The sequence below is a fragment of the Euprymna scolopes genome, chromosome 11 (genome assembly GCF_053919585.1).
Source record: "Euprymna scolopes isolate OS-2025 chromosome 11, ASM5391958v1, whole genome shotgun sequence".
Lineage (NCBI taxonomy): Eukaryota > Metazoa > Mollusca > Cephalopoda > Sepiida > Sepiolidae > Euprymna > Euprymna scolopes.
Window position 1 is genome coordinate 114,326,294 of NC_136492.1, and position 26,073 is coordinate 114,352,366.

Below are 26,073 nucleotides of genomic sequence, written 5' to 3' on the forward strand. Positions count from 1 at the left end.
ATGGCTATAATAAAAAAAAACCTGTGCCGTCCAATACCGTTAACTATTAAATTCATTCTGATATTTCCCTCTCTCTCTCTCTCTCTTTATATATACAGTTGTGCCCGATATTATTCATACCCCCCCTTGAAAATTGAGTTTATTAGGTGTAACTTTGTTAGAATTTATTGTTTACGTCCATATTGATACATATTCTTAATAAACCTCTTCTGATCATTTTCGTCATCTTAAAATCTCGGGATACTTGTAATAAAAGAAATATACAGCTATTTATAAAATCTGCAATGTTCAAAAATAATCATACCCCCTTATATTTTCAGTATTAATCGAGTTTCTGACTGTTTGTTTCCTGTTTGATTCTTATTTTGAATGCTTTTATACAACCTTTGATTAATTTCATTTCGTTTTTTGCATTTTTCAGAAATTAAAATGATATCAACTGAAAACCAATAAAAGAATAAAAATTATTAGAATGGGGAAGAAAAAAGAGCTTAGTAATGATCTTAGGACTAAAATTGCGAATTCACATAAGGATGGTTTAGGTTAAAAGTCAATTTCCAAAAAATTTTGAGGTCCCTACAGCAACAGTACAGAGCATCATCAAAAAATTCCAGAGCCACCACACAACAAACAACTTGATTGGTAGAGGAAGGAAAAGGAAACTGTCTGCTAGAGCCACCAGGAATATTGTAAGAAGTGTTAATGCAAATCAAACCACCACTACTAAGGACATTTTAGAAAATCTGGAGTCTTCTGGCATAAAAATATCAAGGCAAACATTGCAAAGGACTCTGCATGAAAATTGTCTGAAAGGAAGAAGACCAAGAAGGACTCCATTGCACACCGGAAAACACCTTGCAGCACGTCTAAATTTTACTAGGAACCATGTGAATTCTCCAGAGTCCGTTTTCTCAAGTATTTCGTGGACTCACGAAACAAAAATTGAATTGTTTGGCTATATGGATGCTTCTTACGTTTGGAGGAAGAAAGGAGAAGCTTACAACCCAAAGAACACCATACCCACGGTGAAACATGGTGGTGGTAGCCTAATGTTTTGGGGCTCCTTTTCGGCTAGTGGTCCAGGTAGTTTGGTCAAGATAGATGGAACCATGAAGAAGGAGCAATATTTGGAGATACTCCAGAAAAACATTAGACAGGATGCGGAGAAGCTCCATTTAGGATCAAACTGGGTCCTTCAACAGGATAATGATCCAAAACATACTGCCAAAATAGTCAAGAAATGGTTTGAGGATAATCAAATTAATGTTTTGGAATGGCCTAGCCAGAGTCCCGACCTGAACCCTATGGAAAACCTCTGGCACATATTGAAAACTGAGGTTAAAAAGCGGAAACCTAGAAATTTGAGGGATTTGGAGAACTACTGCATTGAAGAATGGTCAAAAATCAGTGTTGATGCTTGTAAAAACCTTGTTGATAAATATCCAAAACGGTTACAGGCAGTTATTAAGAATAAAGGGCATTCTATTGACTATTAGTAAGAGAGGTATGAATAATTTTGAACTAGTGCCATTATTGTTTTTCTTTGTATAATGTTTCAAACTTGCATAATTTATTTATTTGTTGAGTTTAAATTAAATGCTTATGCTTGATTTATTGTTTGAAATCCCTTTAATATTGTCTACCTTCTGGTTTGAGCAATAATCTTATAGAAATCTCAAAGATCCGAGGGGTATGAATAATATCGGGCACAAGTGTGTATATATATATATATATATATATATATATATATATATATATATATATATATATATATATATATATACGAACACATATGGGTGTATACTCGTTTACAAACATTAGTTTTTTGCTATTGCCCGTTTAGTATTTCGTTTGGATATATTGGTTAAGTGCTTATATTTCTATATGACCGGTTTTTTAAATCAAAACACGAAGTGCAACTACGTAGTGTACAGTTTCTGACAACATTCTTAAAAATGGCCGTAGAACAAATTCTAGTACTATCTTTCTCATTATTTTTCAAACATTTTAAACGAGCAATGTCAACGTGGAAAATATATAAATGTCTATTTTATTCAGAAGTCAGCATTGTTCTAGTATAACAAATTTGTACTCATCGAAAATTATAAACTCACGAAAATTATGTCTATATTGACATAATACAGAATATCTATCATTGCGAATTCTATTTTGTTTACTGCAAGTTCATTAAACGTCATCGTCTCCCTGCTGGCTTTTCTTCTTTTCTCTCTTGCGTCTATCCCCTATCTTCTTCATTTCTTAACTGATTTGTGTAGGAATTATAGTGGTGAGGCGGGATATACAAGAGGACAACGTAGGTCGTACAGTTTCTGACCACGTAAAATGTCTAGTAAAATTAAAACAATTTAAAAACTGGAAAATCCGGATTAAATATGAAACCCCTTTTAGCATAGATATTTCGAATATATATTCCCTTATCATATGACCTATACACATTAGTATGTTAACGATTTAAGGCGATCATCGCACACGATTGCGAATACCTTTCTTACTAGTCTTACATTATCGCTACCCCGATCTTAAAACCTCACTTCTCCCATTCATTCGTATATCTAAACACAGACTCAAATCCGCATTCCTATTATGTCTTCCTTATAAATTTTATCTTTCACAACTTTCGACAGAAGCCCCTGATATAAACTTCTTGTGAGGAAGAGGTAATTTTTTCGTTCGTATAAGCTGGACGCTTGAAGAAGTCTTTAGTTACAGTTGATTAATTGACCGAAATATGCACATGACTGTATATATGTATATATATATATATATATATATATATATATATATATATATATATATATATATATATATACACTTGTTTGCCTTGCAGATTACAAGACACCTTCTAAACAACCAATAGTTACGGGTCAAAGGTACAATACATGAAAGTATTTCCTTTGAATTCCTCGGCTAACCGTTCACAGCGAACATGAATTGAAACAGATACATGGAAAGCTACCGAGAATTATGCGGACCAGGCTAAAAAGTTACTCCCGAGTGAAAGTATCCTGTGCCTCTATAAGGCTACCTTACATCCTTTTATGGACCATTGTTGTGACATTTACATCGGTTTATCTGCTACTAGTCTCTCAATCCTAGACAGGGCTGAAAAGAAAGCCCCAGCCATGATATGTCCTGAACTGTCTTCGACTTCAACTTCTACCACGAACAAGATGTTGCATTTCTTTGTCTATTTACACGTATTTTTAATGATGGATGACCCGACCAACTAGAAGCTCTGGTACATCCTCGACGTAAATACCGCCGTCAAACCCGACAAAAAGCAAAGTACCATACCTACACAGTAGATATCCCTAGATATAAAAAAGCATTTTACTCTAATAGTGTCTTCTACAGAACTACAAGCCTCTGAAATTCCCTTCCGGGTTCCTGCTTCTCCAACTGTACTAGCATGTAGAAATTCACGGGTAATGTGAACATACATCTTCCTGTCCAACTCCTTACGTTTCGCTGCAACTTATTCCCTAATAGTAGCTCCCTACAGTGAAGAAATACTGTGCATTGTTTGGGGTTCAACAATTATATATATATATATATATATATATATATATGTGTGTGTGTGTGTGTGTGTGTGTGTGTGTGTGTGTGTGTGTGTGTGTGTGTGTGTGTGTGTGTGTTTGCAAGTTCGGGTGTAATAGTTCGATATATAACGATAGACTAGATATAAATTGTGGACAGCACCAATGACTGATAACGCGTTGTGAAACCATCCGTGACTAACGGAGGACAAGTAAAGTGGTTAAGTGGTTCGCATTAACATTTGGTTCAGTTGGCTCAATGGAAAGTGTGACGCAAGCTTAACTGACCTCGTCCACCCTCTACTCTTTCGCGCGTGACAATTTCCGATCAGGCATTCTCTCGCGGGACGCCACACCATTGTCACATGGCGACAGGCAGACATATTCCTTTCCGTCCGAAACCGCGTACAACAAAGCCTGATTCACTCGCTATAAAACTCGAAAGAAATCCTCAATTCAGTTCTTATTATAAACGTTATCCTAATTTCACATTTTTATCAAACTTTTGAAACCGTTATTGGTATCTTCCTCAATTACATCTGTATTGCCAATAATAATCAAAACGTAGGAAACCGCGAAACTTTCCGTTTTTGTTCTATAGTTCATTATTGTTCAAAGATTATGTACGCGATAAATTGTTAGATTCATTATATATATATATATATATATATATATATATACATATATATATATATATATATATGCATATCTATATATATAAAAATGTAAATGTTGGTTCGTTCGGAGTTAATTGTCTAAAAAAAACACTGGACGGATGGCTTCCACGTTTCGGTATAATATGTTTACTATATCCATGTGTGTTTTTATATATTCCTTTTTAATTATAACATTATACTTAATTTTTCTATGATAAATAGGTGGATTTCTTTTTACCGAGAGGCGATTTTTTTTTATTTAGGGACAAGTATTTATTACCGCTTCCTGTCACGTGACCAGTGTTACAATTTAGCGGTTTTCCTGCTAGATCTGGAGATTTTGTTTACAATCTAGCGGGAAACTCTAGAAAATCTGGAGGCATTACCACCCAGAGACACCCGCATTAGATTGCTTGAAAATACTTTAAAAGATAAAATAAACTCATTCAGGTAAGTAAAAAAAGTAGCATTTATTGCCTTTGGTAACAATTATTTATTGGTTATTTGTTTTGTTTTTCACCTTTTTTTCGACAAACCATTCTTAAATCTCATTATAAAATCGATTTTTCCAAGTACATTTTAGGTGGGGGGGCATTCCAATCTCCCCGAAGGGGTTTGTATTACTGTAACAGGTTTGTATTACTGTACACATAGATTCGAAAAAAGTTGTCAAAAAACAAATATATAACAAATAAATGTTATCAAATGCAAGATAAGTTACTTTTCTGCCAAACTGGCTAGCGATTTTCTGGACATTTCTTTCTCCAGATCTCGCGGGGTTTTTTTTAAATCTCAGTTGACAACATTGCATCGCTAAAAAAACACCACGGAATGTGTTTACAATATCGGTAAATTTTCAAAGGGTTTATTGATAATGTAACCATGTGATTGAACTTTAATTTAAATTAACCACACGTGGTCGAAAACTGAATGCCGACGCTCAAAGTGTATACACATTTTGATTCCTCCCTTTACTATAAAATTCACCAAAAATCAGGAAATTAACGAATTTTAATGAAAATTGCAGTATTTTTCAAATAATGATCGCAGAATATAATGAACTAATTATTTTTACTTAACTCTTTGTGAAAATGTTTTATTTTGTTTAAACAAAAAATACCTTTACTAAAGTTATGGTTTTCAGTAGTAAATAAAAAACGCAAGAATTTATTTTTGCTTTTTTTAAAGCATCGTTATTTGTAACAATAAAAAATAATTTTTACAGTAACATTACGAAAAAAGCCCATAAAGTCCGTATTAATTTATTCGATATAACTCGAAGAAAAATGAATTCTAGCATACTATTCAGGAAATTAAAGATTCAATTAGATTCCTATTTCAGTCACCTAAATTATTTAAGGTGAAATGAGTTTAGGAATTTATAGCCAAACCTGAATATTTTTTTTTGTAAATATCCAGATACGCTACTACAGAACACCGACCACTCTAATTTGTTTAGGGGGGATGTGATGTTGGGGCGCACGCGCGCCAACATCACATCCGCTCGCGCCCCCAATGTACAAAGTAAAATCTTCGGAAAATGTTAAATGGTGTTCTAATTGGTAAATGTCGGTGCGTTACTTACGGAAAATTTGAAAATTCGATGTTCCAGGTAAAAAAAAACAGATAAATTACCCCCCTACTTCAACTTGGTGTGCTTTCCTTTTCTTATTTTATTTCTTTTTCAGTTAATTTTAAATTTTCCACCCAAAAAGCGCTATAATGTATTTTTTAAAATTAGAAAATTCTATGTCCTGGAAAAAAAATCCCCTCCCCCCAACATAGTTTGCTTGGTGAAGCCGTCGTTTATGCTACAGCGTGCATGCGCGCAGCATAAATGGATGCTGCAAAATGGTGGAAGGAAGTTCGTGGGTTCAGGGGTAAATACCATGCAAACGGTAAATTTGCCCCAAGTTTGACTATCAGATTCGTTGTCAGCGACCTCAATTACCTATAAAAAACAAATTAGAGTGGTCGCTGTTCTGTAGTAGCGTATCTGGATATTTATCTTTTTTTTTCTTGCTTAAAAAATAGCATTAATACAGTAAGTTAGGTAAACTGACTTTTTCGTTTAAAAATGGAATTATTTCCCTTTCGCTATTAACTTTTTTTTTTTTTTTTTTTTGATAAATATTTTGTGGGGTTTGTATTACTGTACACATAGATTCGAAAAAGTTGTCCAAAAAGAAATATATAACAAATAAATGTTATCAAAGGCAAGATAAGTTACTTTTCTACCAAACTGGATATATTTTTCGTGTTTTTATTCAATGTAACATGTTTATTCAGCTCGAAAACCATACAGTGTTTACCGATGTATTGGAACATTCAAGATGGCGCATGATTCTCTCTTTAACACGGTAAGTGTGGGAAAAGATGTTATAAATAAAAAACCGGATAAAATACTGTTAAAAACTCGCTCAATATATGTTACCGTGACATAGGTTGACATATATTCGGCGGGTTTTTAATAGTATTTTGTATAGTTTTTTTTTATTTATAACACCTTTTTCCATACTTACGGTGTTAAAGAGGGTGTGAGACGCCATGTTGAATTTTCGAATACATCGGTAACCACTGTATGTTTTTCGAGCTGAATAAATATGTTACATTGAATAAAAACACAAAAAATATATCCAGTTTGGCAGAAAAATAACTTATCTTGCCTTTGATAACATTTATTTGTTATATATTTCTTTTTGGACAACTTTTTCGAATCTATGTGTACAGTAATACAAACACCCATTTTGTGTTTTATATACATAAAGTACAATTGTTGAATGTTACTGTTTTGATTATATTCGTTTGGGGGGCACAATTAAAAAATGAAGAAAGATTAAAATGAAGCGAAATTTAAGTTTCCGTTCCATTTTTACAACAATCGTAAAACAGTGCATACTCAGCAAGTTTTATCGTAATTTATAAGCATTTTGAAACACTAAATCAACATTTGATTTATTTTTTTGCATAATTAATAATGGAAGTATTTTTCTGTTTATTTTCTTAACATCTGTTAAAAAAAAATAATTTGTACATTCTCTTGAAAAAAAGAATCAAACGTTTCTCTACTTTCACATGTGTTCCATTTTAACAAACTGAGCCACAGCAACGCGTGGCCGGGCACAGCTAGTAAAAGACTGAGGTGAAAAGGAAAATGGATAACGACTAAAGAATAAAAGTAGGGAAATAAAGGAGAAAAAATTCAAAACGAGTCAATTGACATGTTTCGCCCTCACTTGTCAAAATTGGAATCGAGGGATTTATTTTTTAGTAATTTGTTTTCCTTAATGATAAAATCTAAAAAAGAGACGGGAGCAACAGCAATATATATATATATATAAAGAGGGGGGGTTTGTGGTATGCACATGTGCGCGCGTGTATATATAAATACGCACGCTAATACAAATATATATACACTATCACGCATATATATATAAAGTTATATATATAAATATATATATATATATTGAGTTGGGAGATATCTACGGCTACGTTTTTATCATCAAATCTTTGTATACTAGCAAGAAAACTATATTAAAGTAAGGTTTATATTACCAGTACGTATATTTTATGTACTCATAATAATGTATACGTTAGGATATGCATTTACTTTTTTATTATTTATATATTAATTAAATTGTGACTTTCATGAATTCAATTTTTCATAGTTGATGAGGTATTGGTATGAATTTAACGGAGGCTGTCTTCTTGACTCTTCAAAAAGCTTTGTAATACATAGTTAAGTTTTCATGTTTTCTTTTTACGGATTCACATTACAAATTTTATTAAACCGATGTTTTATTTTTAATAGTTCATGATTTTTTAGGCAAGTTTGCAAATGCAAATCTTTAGTCCTCGTCTGTACTTATAATAGACAAGTTTCTAAAAGAGCAAAACCTCACTTAAATATATATTTAAGGTTCTGTGATTGATGTCCTGCAGGTATATTATGAGCTCAATAGCTGTAATACCATAGACTTATATGAATGGAAAGGGTTAAAATTGAGAATATTAATGAGGTGTTTATAGAGGAAAACATAAAAATTCAATTCAATATGCACGTGCGGTTCGTATAGTCTTTTAATCATTCCATATTTACAAACAAAACGATCGAGAAATAAAGTTAAATATTTATGGATGCCCTCTCCTCGTAAGTATTAAGGTGGGTGTTGTTAAGTTTGAGGGAGAGAGAAAAATCCAAAAGCGTATTGAAGTAAATATAACTGCTGAAACAATAAATTAATTAAAAAAGAAATTAATTCGCAGAAAACGGAAAATAAAAATAAACAATTAAACATTTAAAAATGTACAGTTAAAAAAGAATAGTTTAATGGTTAATTTAAAAATTGATATAAAAATTGATAGTTCTATGCGTGTCTTTATGAATTTCAAGGTTACCTGCTTAAAAATGCATATTCGACAAGAACACAAACTACTATGACGATGCCTTTAAAAATCCAGGATTTAAAATGTAAATAAAATACCAATATAAAAGTGATAATGAGAAAAAATTAACAAATAAACGACAATAATCTGAAACCTAACAAAAATGTGATGGCATATAACCTGGACATATCAGTCAACAAAAAATTACAAAAACAAAAATATACTATACAAGACAAAATGAAACCATCCAAATAGGTGTTAAACACTAATAAATCCTAGCAATTTACCTAAAAAACGTAAAATAGACATCGTTATACCCTGCCATTTTGCACCCCTTACGTTAAGAATATTAACATAAACTAAGCAAAATATATTTTCAAATCATCAGAAACAATCTTAAACCAACCATAAATAAAGCAAATTATTTAATAATAAATCAAAGTTTCTTACTCGACAATGCAAAATTAAAAGAAAGAAATTATTAGCAATAACAACAGAAAATTAAGAAAATAAAGAACATAAATAACCAACCTTTAGGCAAGATGTAACTCTAATAACAAATCTTTTGCAAGATAGTTGTAAAAAAAACTTTACAGTTTCATGGTAATACCCTCCCGAAGTTCAATGATTGATAATAAAGAACAAATGGCGTATAATGCTACACAAAATAATAATAAGCCTCAGACAGAGATAAATACTAATACTCAACCTTGGAAAATAACACCCCCATAAATTACGCCTAATAATATAACACAACAGCGCATTTTGCATATCAATAGGACAACAAATCCTATTAAACAATTACTATAAATCTATAAAATCTAAAATGGTATACTCTGGATCAACATCAGGGTCTATTAAACACAGTATCTCTACACACAAACACTATTTTAATAATACATCCTTGAAAAACAAAACTCTAGCAAAATACATATGGCTTCTGAATGATAGGGAAATCCACTTAAAAAAGATGACTCTTTGAGATTATATATACCTGGCGATAGATTTTGTACATTCTTTAGATTTGAATCTCTAGCAAAACTGTAATTAATCGACACCCTTTTTACTTGTTTAAACCTAAAGCAAAGGTATTACCTAAATGCAATAATCGGAAATGGTCAAAATATAAGCATAATCAGCAACATTATTAAAACAAATAAACTTTAAAAATAAGTTGCCCTCAAAATTAATAGAATATAATCATGAACTTACATGTCATATATATATATATATATATATATATATACTAGCGAAAGTACCCGTCGGTGACTGGGTTCAAAAACAGCCTACGGAAAATGGACTCCGATTTATAAATGTATGATAGGTTATGAAACTGAAGGGCTGTAAACACGTATTACAATATTCCGTGGATCTATATTAAAACACCTTGTAAAACTTTGTGACATATTTCCATTCTATGGAGGTCAGTCGCGAATGAACACACCATAATTTTATTATACCATATTTCTTTAAACTGAAACATAATTATCAAAGTATACTTACGGAGAAAGTTATGAAAAGTCTTTATTAGACTGTGTGCATATTTCCATTCTATGGGGGCCATGAACGAACGCAGACCCCGCAATTTTATTATACCATCCCTATTAGAATTAAAACATACTTATCAAAGTTATATTATGTACATTTATATCAACTTGTAATTTTTTTTTTAATTTTTACATTTTTTTTATTTCCAGACCTTGTGGACAAGGCGCGTACCCAGGCCACACAATTTTACGGAATCATTATGCCAGATCAAACATACCCAATCCTCTGCCTCGATACATCTTCTATCATTATATGTGATCAGTCTTGTATAATAGTTAATCATATAGGAGCCTATTCGTGACCAGACACACACATACATACAGCTTTATATTATAAAAAGATATATTGTGTTATTTCTATCAATCCAACGAATTATTTCAGGTATATCAAAGTCATAAATGAATTATATAAAGGGAAGTTAGTAGATTGCAATTTCAATTGTTAAAAAATAAATTATGGTTAATTTGTTTTTTTTTCAATATTATGGTTTATTCTATTTCAGGATTGATAAATTTTAAACAGAAACCCTGTAAAACTCTGAGGAAGCTACAGATGGCCAAAAACGGCCTGGTAGCTGAAACAATAATGTAACTTAACATAAAGATACGGTAATAAAAAAATAAAACGTATATATATATATATATATATATATATATATATATATATATATATATACATTTACTAGAAATCCAAAGATTCAATCTTTAATCAGTCCACTAACAAATGCTCCTTTTTCATTATAATTAAAAATTACTTTGTTTAGAATTAAAATAACCGGCACAAGTATCTATTTAAAAGTAATAACCCAGTAATTTAGATTTAAAAAAAATATTACAAACAACAATGATCTCTTTTAGCTTTGAAAAGTATCATTATCTATGAAGTGTTTCGCATCAAAAGACCAACTTACAGTTTCAAAAATATCGGACAACTGCCTTACAAAAGTGCTTATTTTACTTACTTTTTCGTAAATATAATTTCATATTTGTTAAAATCTTATATCATGTCAATAAATGCCATAAAAAATGTTTTCAAATTTATATTATATCCCCTCTTATTTAAATCCTACCCAAGTATAAAATAAAATGTGTAATTATTATTTTACATCTTTTTACCATTTTACCATTTCATCATCCTAATAAAATAGTTATATTTTACTACATAAATACTATATCATTACATTATTCTCATTTACAATACATATAATTCACACTATATCTAATATTAATTATAAATATAATCCACAATATGCCTAATATTAATTATATGAAAAAATAATTACATTGCCCTTAAATTTTTAAATTTAAATTTTAGTTTTTATTGCTACGTATTATTTTTAATTAATTTCTACGTTCTACAGCTGTATTTACTTCACTACGCTAGTAAAACTTTGGTATATACTTATTTACTCTGACGAGGAAACGATTTCCAGAAATATTTTATTTCATTTGTCGACTGTTTTATTCTTTATAATTAAATCAATAAAGGGATATCCGAAACGATCGTGCACATTAATTTGATTTTGTTATTTTCCCGACTCTAAGAAAACTTCATTAATAATTTCACAGTTATTAATCTGTCACCCATTATATATATATATATATATATATATATATATATATATATATATATATATATATATATATATATATATATATATTTAATGGCATTCATGTTTCGGACAAGTATTTTATGACGGGAAGGGAATACCAGCATATTGAAATATACATATAACACACATTGTGCATAATATAATTTGATATATAGGGAACTGAATTATAGAATGTTGAATAACAAATAGAAATTATAATTAACCGTTTATCTGATGATTATTACTTAATTTAGACTATCGATAAATAAAACGCATATATATATATATGTATATATATATATATATATATATATATATATATATATATATATATATATATATTGTATATTGAAATTGTTCAAATACTAACGTTTTATATTAAACGTAGACGTCATTTATAGTATACATTGAATGAATAATATAAAATGATTTACTATTTATGCCGGGAAATTAAGAGATAAAACGGAAAATCTAAAAAAACATCAAGATGCTTCGATCTAAGACGCCATAGATTCTACCTCTCTAACATTGTTGGTCACGACAGACGCTTGAAAAATGAAAAAAAAAAGATAGTTTCGTATTTCAGTTTATTGTGACATTACACAATTCCTTTTTTAATCAAAGATCCTTATAGAGTTATATGTGTTGAATTTTGTATACTCGTTGTTTATTGTTTTATATATTTGCATAAACTAAAACAGGACATGCGATGAAGTAAATATATACCTAGTAATCCTCAACACGAAGAATTTCTCTTAGGATTCTTCGGCCCCGGACTCGTGCCTAGCATTCTTTCTATTGGCTTGTAACATATTCGAATACTTCATAACTCGCCGAATGTTACTTAATAAATTTTAGGATAAAGACTGTTTGCATTTTTCTTATATTTATCTTTATCTCTCTTGTTATTATTGTTATTTTGTTGTTTTGTTTCTCTATTTATCATTATTCTCACTGTCTATTTTGATAAATAATAACTATGTTCATCTCATTTCTTATGAATGTAACTAAACCGGAACTTTCAAAATGTAAATTCCTGGATTTTCTCCTCTTTCGGTTAAAACATTTAAATTCTAATTGCCTTTAATTAAAGGAATTATGCTTTTCTTTGAATTGTTTATTAATCTGATGACTTAGTAAAGTAGGTTTTAACTTTTAATTCGTCAACCTTTTATTTGTAACATTAATTCATCCTTTTGCCCATCTAGTGATTTTACCAGCTTCAAATGTTTGTGTTGCATAGAGACAGTATGCTACAATAGTCTATACATTACAATATATATATATATATATATATATATATATATATATATATATATATATATAGCATAATTATGTACATATATATTTCTGTGTGTGTGATTGTCTGTGTGTGATTGTCTGTGTGTTCGTGTATTTGTGTCGATTTTTCCTGATTTATAACGTTAATTAAATTAATAGAATATCAGTATACCATTTAAAAATATCCTTGCCGTTAAAATGATGTATTTCTTCTATTTCAGAACGAAACATCTTTAGCATTTCAAAATGTGTAATGAATGAAATTAGCCGTAAATTATTTAAAAAAATATATGATGCAATTTATGTTTTAATTGGAATAAACATAACCGTTATAATTCAAATGTGGATGTTTAACTTTTTTTTATATGGGGATCACCACTTATCCAGGCCCGGAAGCCGCTGTGGGCCTCTGATGTATGCCCATCAACCACCACTCTTATAAGTCTATCAGAAAAAAATGATTTTACTTAAACAATAGTAGGTTATCTTTGTTTTAGTATTGAAAAACTGATTATATATACAGTGTAATCAGCGTATAAGGCACCTGAATATGAGACAACGGAGATCAGCATGATTTCCTCTGGCCCCAAATTAGAGCATGTGTTAATATACCGTGTAACCCGGATACAAAAACCGCTGATATAAAAGGACGATAGAGGCCAGTCAGGAAAGCTCTTGTATCCGGTTTTCATTGTATTAATTAGTATGTAAAATACTTTTCATCGTGTAAGTGAAGTAACCGGTGTCACCATTTTAATTCTGTCCTGTTCATATGAGTTTTCTTATAAAAGGCAATACATTAAAAAAAATCCCTTATATTTTATAGTATTGGACAATGCAATAAACCCTGGATCTAGAAGTATGTATATTAGATAAGTGAATATGAGATTAGGATAAGCCTAGAATCGAACCCAGTAGGCAAGGTTAAGAAATAGAATGTTATAAATTAATCGAGTGCCCGATTCTTTTCGAAATTTAATATTCAAAGGCCAGTTTAAAGAAGGGACAATGCAAATCAAAATTGTATTGTGTAAAAAATAGGTTCGGTTGAAAAATAAGTGAGGTGGGGATTGTTTTGTTTGCCAAAAGTGTGTTTGGACAAAAATATAAAAAGCCAAGTTACATTAGTCACGTTTCAAAACGTAATAGACAAAAAACATTTTTCTATATAGGATTATATGGGTTAGGATTTTAGTCAGTCTGCAAGGGAGAGAGAGAGAGAGCGAGAGAGAGAGAGAGAGTGAGAGAGTCAGTCAGTCGGGTTAGTTGATCAACCACGAGTTGACGCAGTCAGTTGGAAGGGGTTGCCCTATAGAGGCGAGGGGTTGAAGATTAGAGATGTAGATACAAGCAGCTTCCTGATGTCATCGGCCAGCCGATCAGATGAATAAAGAAGTCATCATTATGTTGTAACTGTTGTCTTATGTCATCCTTCATCACGAACAAAAGGTGATTGTGCTTATCATCTTATAAATCGGCATAGTGTAACCCTTCGAATATTATGTATCTCCCCTCTGTGTCAAAAACTGTTGTATATATTTCCCATCTCGTTATTAATATGAACTCCAAGAATTGTCACAGTCGTCGTCGTGAGGTAATATGTATAAATGTCATTATCATTCTATCACTGTTAATACGAAGTCTCCAAATATAGAACTGTTGTATATGAAGTGCCTAAAAAGAAATATAAGAACTGGTATAAATGCCTCCCTCATCATCACCATCGGTACCTCAGTAATTCATGAATCTGTATTATATGTACCCCTATTTATGGAAGCCAATAATACAACATTCGTCGAAATTTATTTGAATAAAAACAGTTTTTGCTTGTTTGACATTAAAACAATGATCATGCTGAAATGAACGAAACAATAATGCATCGAAACAAATACGTTTATCTCTCCAATCGTAGTCGTTATGGTTTGAGCTATCGACAGATGGAGCAGTAAATGTCAACATGTATTTGACTGTAATGTGTAAATATCTATTTTTGCATGGGTAAAAGTAACATTTTTTCAAATTCGTTTTATTTTAATGTTGGCCCTTTAGCAGTAACAATTCTCGTCCAAACACGAAAATCAAAGTTGTTCCACAATATAACATAAACTACTTATATTTTCTGCACCACGCTTCCTCGACCAAGGACTGTACTCTAATCAACCATGTATCTGAAAGCATAGATGTATCACTCCCCCAAACAATTGGAGACTTTAACGCGCGCCACCGTAATTGCATTGGTTAATTTAATTGCAAAGCCCCAGTTGTAAGCATCACATACAATTTTTATATATACACTTTCCTGACGAGGACAGAAACGTTCCAAACCTGTGTCCCAGCTCGTAAGAAACATCAAGCTTTACATCCGGGGACATATTTCTAAACATCATTCCTGAAGATTGGGTAACACATGGTAATTACCCTCTCGTGAACACTGACCATGCTGCGATAATGATAGATATCAACCTAGATATAAAAGCAAAAGTTTAAGAGCCATTGCTCAAAGACAGCACGCCTACTGTAGATTTATCCATTAAAAATAGACACAATTTATAGAAACTAAAATTTTACAAAAAAAAAAAAACAGCGAAAGCTAAGAGAGAATATACCGAAACGCCAGAACACACCTTGAAGATCAGAAATTAAAAAATCGTGATTACAAGAAAATCCGTAAGAGTGTAGTTAATAATTGGCAATAAACAATTCCCCCATCATCAATAAAAACAGTTTTTTGCACTGTAACGGAGAAGACTAACCTACTTGTCCGTTGGTTTGCCTAAACCTCTACTTTAGATACTGCAAAAATCTCCCTCCTAGATATTTCTTTGCGGACAGAAACCACAAGAATTGACCTGAAAAACACCTCTACTTAAATACATTATATCATAAAAAACCTACACATCTCAAAAGTCTGTGAACCTGAACTCCTCCAGGCTGTACTATTAAATAAAGATCTGCTGAGATTGCTCGAGTTCTCTCGAAATATTTTACAAATGTTTTTACGAATCTTGTTTTTTGGACTGCTAAAAATCTGTGTTTCTAGTACTTACTTTCAAGATTTTTGGCGAACGAACTTACACATAAAATAATCTCCCAATATGTCTACTCCTATTTGTACATAAATTTATGAGGTCATAATTATTTCACCTCTAGTTAACCACTTTAAAGCTGCTAAACTGCGGTCTAACCAAGCGTATGCGGGTTCTACAGTAGATATCTTAAATGCAATTTCTGAACGTATATATCATGGACTGGAAAAAGCAGGCGGTTAAAGGAAATTTAGCATAGATATATCTAAAACCTTCGACTAGATATTTCACAATGACCTTTTCATGAAAATCACATCATATAATATTACTGGACACATAATTTACATATTTTAATCGAAAAATAAGAACATTATCTTTGCTGTACTCGATAGACCTACGTCAATACAATGTCATATGAATGCTCGTGTGCGGCAAGGGTCTATCCTAATACGTTTATTATTTCTGAAATTCATACATGACTCCCTGACACGAGTGTCTCCGAGATGGGTATATTTTCTTAAAGCACTACGCTCTGTAACAGCCACGAAGGAAAACAAATGAACACATATCCAAGGCAATGGCAGATAACCTATAGAAAGGCTTCAAGTCTGTAATGGAATAGGAACGAAAATGTATGGTAACATTCAATGCAGTCAAGACTAAGATCCTTTCCTTTATTAATTACAAAAAAAGCTCAAACACTAATAGCCATTCCGAATGATACATACCCGACAAACAAAAAAAAACAAACTTCGCTTAAACTTCTCACTTGAACGTTCAAAAAGAACACGAATTGGAATAGATACATTGAGGGCATTGCCAAAAGTGCTACAAATATGTTGGACTCGCTAGACCGTGCTAAGAAGTTATTACACAGGAGATTATTCTTTATATCTACAAGGGAACCGTTCGCTTATGTGTGGAGTACTGTTGCCACCTTTGGGCAATTAAACTTGCTTCTAGTCTCTCACTCTTAGATATAGTTAAAAAAATAATCGCCACCTGAGAGATCTCGCACAGTATGGTAGGTTTCATCTACCGTCCCGTCGAGAAAATATGGCATCCTCTGCCGGTTTTACAAGTGTTATATGTGTAGGTGTTTCGAAGAAATACAACATCTTCTACTCCCTCGAGCTAAATACCCAGACATCTTGTAAGGCCGCGAAATCTTATCCTATACAGTAAGGATCCTTAGATGCTAGAAATGCTTCTACTCAAATAGTGTATCCTTTAGGATTTCTAAACTTTAGTATTGCCTGCTTCTTTTGCTGCCCTAACATGCAAATCTTCAAGGGTAATGTAAATAGACATCAATCTCCTCAATCTCTTACATCTTATTCATGCTAATAATGTCTTTAATAAGTAGCCCAACTACATAAAAAGAGTACCTAGTTCTGGGAGGAAATTCAATTAAAAATATATCCATTCTGTAGACAAACAATTCAGAGAAGAATTTGCTAGATATTTTCTGTACGCACACAACACAAGGACTCTCACTCCCCATATATATATATATATATATATATATATATATATATATATATATATATATTTATATATATATATATGCATGTGTAAATACATATATATGTGTGTGTGTGTGTGTGAGTAAATGCACGTGATTCTGAAGTATTACATACTAAATGCTACGCAACTGTTCACAATATAGAAAATAGGTATATATAACACCGACTCAAATATTTACACACACGCAAACTTATATATATATATATATATATATATATATATATATATATATATATATATGTGTGTGTGTGTGTGTGTGTGTGTGTGTCTGTGTGTGTGTGCATTTGCATATCATGTTATATTTGTCTTAATATAGAATAATATATGTATGTATTTAATATATATATATAAATACATATATATATATAAATACATATATATATATATATATCATTATTAATTATACTGTAAGTTCATAAACTTACGTTGGAAATCTGAAACTCTTTTGATGTGTCTGGATCTATTTGCTATGCTTTGTACATCTTGTGAAAAATTATTTTCACATCACACCTTTGTAAATATTCACGATAGTTTTGTTTTTCATTCATATTTGTGGCACAAATTACTATATATATATATATATATATATATATATATATATATATATATATATATATATATACATTCCCACTCTTTCACTTTTATCGTCTTTCCAAATTTCTCACGCATGTGTATATTTTCAAAATATACGTATTCCTCCATTCATGCATTGAAGGATACATCTATGTAAATAAATATTTTCTATTTTTTCTTGAGTCTGCCCATTGTTCCGGAATTGCGGTCGTATATGTTTTCTGTTTCATCGGTCAATGTATATATGCAACTGCCCTGACTTCCTCTCTCCGCCTACAACAGGAACCAGGCTGCATGCCCATTGTTCTTTGGTTCTCAGCTGTTTTGTTATAATAGAATTGACGTTGTAGTCACAATACGAGATGTGAATCAAGGACATGTGTATTCATGCACCTATTGTCTAACGACAAAGCCGGATAAGCTACTAAAGACTAGGAACCATGTCCGAGCACGCTTTCTCTCTTTTGTTCAGGTGGAGACGATCGGAATAGTGATTAAAGAAAGACAAACCACGGGAACGAAAAAAGAAACGCATAACGCAATGCATGAAATAATTATGTAAAAATATGGTAGAAAATCTCAAGAGAAAATAACACGACAATCGTTCTAAAAGTTAAAAGTCTCCTTCTCTTAACTTATGAAGTTGATATTCTCGTTCATGACCACGGCGCAACTTCTTAAGCTATACGGCAAATTGCAAAATTGTTTCACAAACCGTCGCATTTAACGGCTCAAGAAGCCCCCTTATTTAAACTATAATTAAATTTGTGCTACAGGTTAGTGTGATGAATCCTTACGGTTTATTTTATACTCGAATTAATATCACATCAGGCATGCTACCAGAAAACCTAATTGAAGTTTAATATTTTGTCTCGGCTTACAAATGCGCAAACGAGTTTACTGTATGGCCAATGGAAGGATTGCCGCGTATGTGTGCAAACAATAATGTATAGAATGACCCACATTTATAAATTGTATTTGCGAATTGTGCAGCTGTTCTTCCTCAGACAGAGAAAGCATTCACTTACTTCAAGAATCAACAGTCAAGTATATATAGACAGAAATAAATATTGAACCGATAAAATTTTTGCCCTGGGCAAAAACAAATCATGAAGGAACATTTCACAGCGATCACTGCTTCGAAAACTTACGTGTATGAAGAACGCGTAGAAACATGACGTTGTGATATGATCACCGCACACATAACATACAGTAAATAGTCTAGAAAGTTTAGGAAAGTCTGCATATAAAGATTAAACCGCCAAAATATAAATAATCAAGAGTGCAGTTCGACAAGTAACCATTATCGTTGCTGTGGTTATCACATACGCCGGACTCTTTCTATTTAGACGTAAAGCAGCATTGCCAAGAATGCCATAAAATAAAATCAGTATTTTCTATATTTTCACACTTTTGAATATACTTAGTGAAAACTACTGTACTCATGAAACGCACACATACGCACACACATACGCACACGCACTTACACTCATGAGTATTCGCAGCAATGGATTATTGATCGTTTTTCTCCAAAAATAGTTACGTTGACTTTAAGCCCCGCATTCTTATCATGCAAAACATCAGTAATTTATTGCCTCGAGGTAGTGTCACATTTTCACTTCATTAATATTTCATTACAAAACTTCAACACAAGAACACACTTATGTTGGAACAATTTAAATTAATATTCCACACGTGCGAACGAAATGTTTATTATTTTATACTAGCGGGTCGTACCCGGCGTTAACCGGGTGTTTGGAGGTGTGTATGTAGGAGGGGCACACTGTTTACATATTATAAGAAAAACACGATGTCATAAAATATTGGAAAAACCAAAACAAAGCAAAACCGCGAACAAATGTAATAAAAAGGAAAAAAAGGAAAAAGGTTTAGGTTCGAACCCGAAACATCGAGGCTAAAACGGAAAAATGCCTTACATGTGACCTCTACGCCAAAGACACACACAATTAAAATATAAATAACATTAACCCTTTAAAACACTTGCAGGTGGTTGAAATTTACATCAATATTTTCTAGGCCAAACATGACGTCATTGTCGTAGTAGCAGGAGGAGGCCGATTTTAGGGTGATGGAACACTCCCCACAAACACATTTTAGCTTTTCTATTTATAGATGCCCCCTTCCCTGGTTTAGCCAATATATGACGTGTAAAATTGAAAGACATAAATAAAAACGAACGTGGAAGAATACCAAAGGAAAAAAAGGGGGAAGAAGAAAAAAAAAGTTACCGGGTAAAATGCAAATATGTTTATTTAAGTCTAATTTTTTTTAATGGAAAAACAAAATGAAAAAAAAATAAAACTTACCGTGTATAATGAAATTATGTTTATTAGATGTATTTATTTATTTTTTTTTGTTTCAATGAAAAAGAAAAAGATGAATAAATAAAGACCAGAAAACTGAGCGTGATTTTGTTTTGTTTTGTTTTCTTTGTTGTTGCTGTAAACCAATTTGAATGTGTCTGATTCCAATATCGATAGCGTAGTAGACATTTTGCTGATGAAACTCTCACAAATGTAATGTGTATAAATTATTAATGAATAAGTAACTAATCCGAAAATAGGAAGTCAGCCCCTCTAGTAGCACGTATGAAATCAGGGCAAACATAATAGAAGTATGAAGACAGTAAATAAAATATTAAAACGACTAATCAATGCAAGGTTTGAATAACGCTGGCGGCTGACAGTTAAAGTTTCTTGTAAAAACTTGAATCCAATGTTAGTTAGCATCGTTTAAGTATTCTTTCGAATCGCACCCCCTAAAATGAGAAAAATATAAAGTGAGCCAAAAAATGGGGAAAAAGAGAAATTTATAAAATGGCACAAGTAATAAACAGAATAACTGGAATATAAAGTCGCGTTTCACGCGACGGATAAACGCCAATCAATATTTTTAAGCAACTAAAAGCTCAATCCGGTGTTCCTCGTATTGCCCCCTGTAGATGGATCCGTAGCGGTGTTAAGTGGTCGTGGGCGGAGTATGAATCGAAAAGAAAGAAAAGATCTTGCAATTCTATTGATTCTAATCGATTGTGGCAGTGAACTCTCACCGGAAAAATATAGAAATGTTCGAATATCAAGGAAATCTAAGGGTAGTAGGCCTATATCACACCGAAGATCCTGTGCTGAAGTGTGGGATATTACATTTTTATGCAATGCCGTGATTTTTAATCGTATTAAGTTCAAACTCATACGGGAAAAATGACTTCATTTCATTTTTATAGAGATAAATCCACGACTATGCTACAGAATAAAAGAAAAATCGGGCTCTCTTAGGTTTGAGGTATATTATTTTTCATGAAGGATGTTTGAATTTGTTTAACTTATTATGTTGTGAAAAAATAAACCGGTATTATATATAGGACAAGAAAGACTCTAAAGGCTAAAGAGCATTACCATTTAGTGATACATGTGGGGATATCAGCAACTGAGGTTTCGACTAAAAATCTCGCTCGGTCTAGTTGTGGAATTAAAACGTGCCCAAAGATTATAATCTATACTTTCTCTCACTCTCTCTCTCCCTCTCACTCTATTCTCTCTCTCTCTCTCTCTATATATATATATATATATATAACTACTCAATTTACTTACATAAAATTAATATACAAAAGTATAGATCTATGCGTAAATTTTAAGTATTTACTTCAAACGTGCTTATTACGTAGGTAGAGCTAGTTAGTAAGGTTTAAATGTATATGGCGATTAAGCTACTCTGAATATTCTGCGTATCATCCACTCTAGGACTCTTCAGGCTTATGCGCAACTTCTGTGTTTTTTGTCGTTTTTATATGCGTATTTTCTATTTAGATTTTAGTTAGCCAATCAGCTTTCTAGTATCCACCGCGCCCTTCCTAACAGTCAATGAGAATGCACTTACCGGACAAAGGCAGAGCTGACCTCGTGTTGACCTGTTTCTTCGCGTGTGCTCTATTTAGCCTGGATATTTAATTTCTTGATCTGTTTTAATTCTAGGTTAGTGTTTTTTTTGTTTTTTTATTAATGTTAGTTTTTATATAAATATATATATATACGTACATACATATATGCACATATATATACCTATATATATATATATATATATATATGTATGTGTGTGGGTGTGTGTGTGATCATTCATGTATATTCATGTTTATTTAATTTATTTATTTGTAAGTGTCCTAGAGTGGATGAAATGCGGAATATTCAGTGCAGCTTAATCGCCATATACATTTTATAACTTACTATATATATATATATATATATATATATATATATATATATATATATATATATATATATATATACATATGTTGGATGTGATAACTTATGGCTACACATATGCAAACATGTTTCAGTGACCACCCTGCCAGGGAAAATCACCTCATCAGGCCAAGAATATCCACGAGAGTATCCGTCAAAAACATTACCTATTTTTATAATTAAAACCAATAAATGGGATAATACCATTCCCAAGGTAAAGAATGATGTGGGATCTCCCAATATAATTTTATAGTTATGCTTTTTTTCTCATAATTTTATTTAGTTTTAAACGTTTAATCACCTTTTTTAAATGTAATGTTATGTTTTAAATGTATATTATCTATTTTAAAAATAACTAGTATAATGAATGAAGATTGGGTTAATAATCTCTACTGATTAATGTATATAATGTACAGAATAGAAATGAATATGGTGAAAAAAAGCATACCTATAAAATACCTATAAAATTATATTGGGAGATCCCACATCAATTTGTACATTGTGATAACCTATCTTATCTGGTTACTCCCTTCTTAACATTGAAAATAATATGATCCCATTTATTGGTTTTAATTATAAAAATAGGTAATGTTTTTGACGGATAATTTCGTGGATATTCTTGGCCTGATGAGGTGATTTTCCATGGCAGGATGATCACTGAAACATGTTTGCATATGTGTGGCCATTAGTTATAACATCCAACATATTTATATTGCTCTGTATAAACATTGAGCACTCTTTGGTTTACACATATATATGCAAGCCGTTAGTATAATCTTCTGCAGCAAATTAGAGTGGCTAACCTGTGGATATACATGATATACAATTGTTCAATGTGAAATTAACAAAAAATCGGATATAATTGAATTGTTCACACCATTAATAGTTATTACCTTAAACAAGTTCTGTTCCCAACAATCAAAGCAACTATTCGATCTCCCTCCGTCTTAATTGATTTTCTTGTGAATTATTATCCTCATCTTTCTTATATGTTGTTTTCACGATGTTTTCTTTGCCACTACATCTAAGAAAGATGAGTATAAAATCAATTAATATATAATACTCATCTCAATAATGAATTCCCATTAAAATAATATATATACCTCCGTTTTCGCTCAATCACCCTGACTGATACTTTATCTCTCTCTCTCTTTCTCTCTCATGTTCTCTCTCTCTTATTATCGTACTCTCTCTTTCTCTCTGATATATACATGTATATATAATAGGACAATATATATATATATATAATAGGGAAAGTATGTTAATATAATATATATATATATATATATATATATATGTATATATATATATATATATATATATATATATATATATATACATATATATATTGCTCAATTGCTAATGGAGTCAGAGGTGGATTTTTTTACATGGTTCGTATTTATCGACCGGTGTTAACCATGCCTCTCTGCACTGAAGATTTCCGAAAGGATGAAACATAGTATTTGTAAGTATGTAATAATTATTATCATAAATATTCATGTCAACCCCTTTAACAAACGCGTTTGTTATCGTTGAGCAATTTAATTTGAAATAAATCGGTCAATTTAGTTCGTATGCCAAGACAATCGTATAATTATTAGATCACTATTAAAGACGGGTAAACTTTTAAAAATATATTGTTAAATTGCAGCTGTATTTCTCCACATTAACGGTGGCCGGATTGATTGCTTCTTTTCTAATTGAGACAGAGATGCTATCTGTTTCTGGCTCCGGATCTATGGACCTGTGGTAATTGTCCAGTGATGATTCCCGAAAGGATGAAACATTAATGTTTATAGGTATTTAATAATTATTACAGTATATATATATATATATATATATATATATATATATATATATATATATACATATATATATATATATACATACATATACGCGTGTGTGGGGGTGTTGTGTGTGTCTGTTTCGTGTGTATATGTATGGATTTATATATATACTTATGTGCATCTATAATCATATGTGCACAACTATGTGCATATATTTATAGATATGTGTATGTAGGGTTTATTATGTTAATATGAATTTTTGTTTGCGTGTTAAAATCTACCCAGTGCGTCTGCAATATGCAAACACGCAAAGAGGACAATCAGTATTTCTCGAAGTTTTAATTCATGGCGGATCTCGATTGATAAAAAAATCATTTAAGCCTGATTAGCATTTTCCAATTTGTCAATCAAGCCGAGCTCACCAAACAACAATGCCGACCTGCAAAATGCTATAATGAAGAGAATGAGAATTAAATAGATTTAACAGAAAAAAAGACGACAAGAGATGTGGTGAGTCAACACGACGGGGGCGGAAAAAAAAAAGAGCGAGGGGAAACACAGCCGGGCCAAAGTGAAACAGTTCGCCAATAACAGTTCCATTGTAAAACTTTAGACGCGACCATAAAGTGGTAGACAAAAGGTGCATATTAGATTTGGCGACGTCGATGTCACGTCCTGGGTGGTGGAAGGATCCGAAAGACTCTCTCAATCCATTCGCTATTCAGGATCTGTTGTGCGCATAATTCGATGAATAAAAACATCTTTAAAGTATTTAACAAAAAAACTAGAAAAAATGAATAAAATACATCATCGGAAAAATGAATAATTATTTATGACGTGTTTTCTCAATTATTAATAAATAAAATATACTATATAACATATAACTATTATTATTACTAGCAAAAAGTCCCTGTTGATGACAAAATATTATTTATATACATACACACACACGCATATATATATATATATATATATATATATATATATATATATATATATATATATATATATTGTAATGTTTTATGATGTTGTCCGATGTTGCCCGCTTAAACAATACGGGTTAATATGTTATTTTAATTTATTCAGTATGTGGTTATCAGATCATAAATCCCCAGTTGAGTGTTATATATTGCAAGGACTAATTCGCTAAAATATATAAGATAATAATAATGATTATGTCATGCATCAAAGTTCGCCTGTGTTTGTGTACAATATAATGTAGCTGATATTTAGCCTTGACGATTAATATCCTAGAAATGTCACTTCATATTAATGAATAGTTGTAAAATATGCGAACGAATAATGATTTGCGGCGAATTTAAATGGAATATCGCATTTTACCGTAAATTGAACTCATTTATTAGAAAAAAATAAAATAAAATAATGAGGTACAGGAAGATTTAACAGATAATCATTCGATATGTTGTTGAATGCTCTACCACTATGCTATATCTCTTGATTATACTAAATCTGCTGAGATTTGATTATCTTTTTGGGCGAAGTACTGAAAATGTTCCCTGTAAAAATGGCTTAAATAAATATGTGGGAGGGAAAAGCTAAATTACCGGTCGTTTTTTATTTTTATTTTTGATAATCATCCGATTAAGTCTCTACAAACACATTTACGAAAACTGTCAGATATAATTGTGCGAAATTTGCAAAACATAATCTTAGTAGATGAATCTCTTACACACAACGTCACATTTAAATAATAGTGCAGATATATTTATATAACATATTTCGCTGCTATTCTGCTATTCTTTTCATGTTTATCCTATTTATATGTTAGATAAAATAAATGATAAGCATCAGTGGGGGCAACGGTGTTTTAAAAACTAACATATGCAGCATAACGCGTTCCATTCAAAACATTCATAAATAC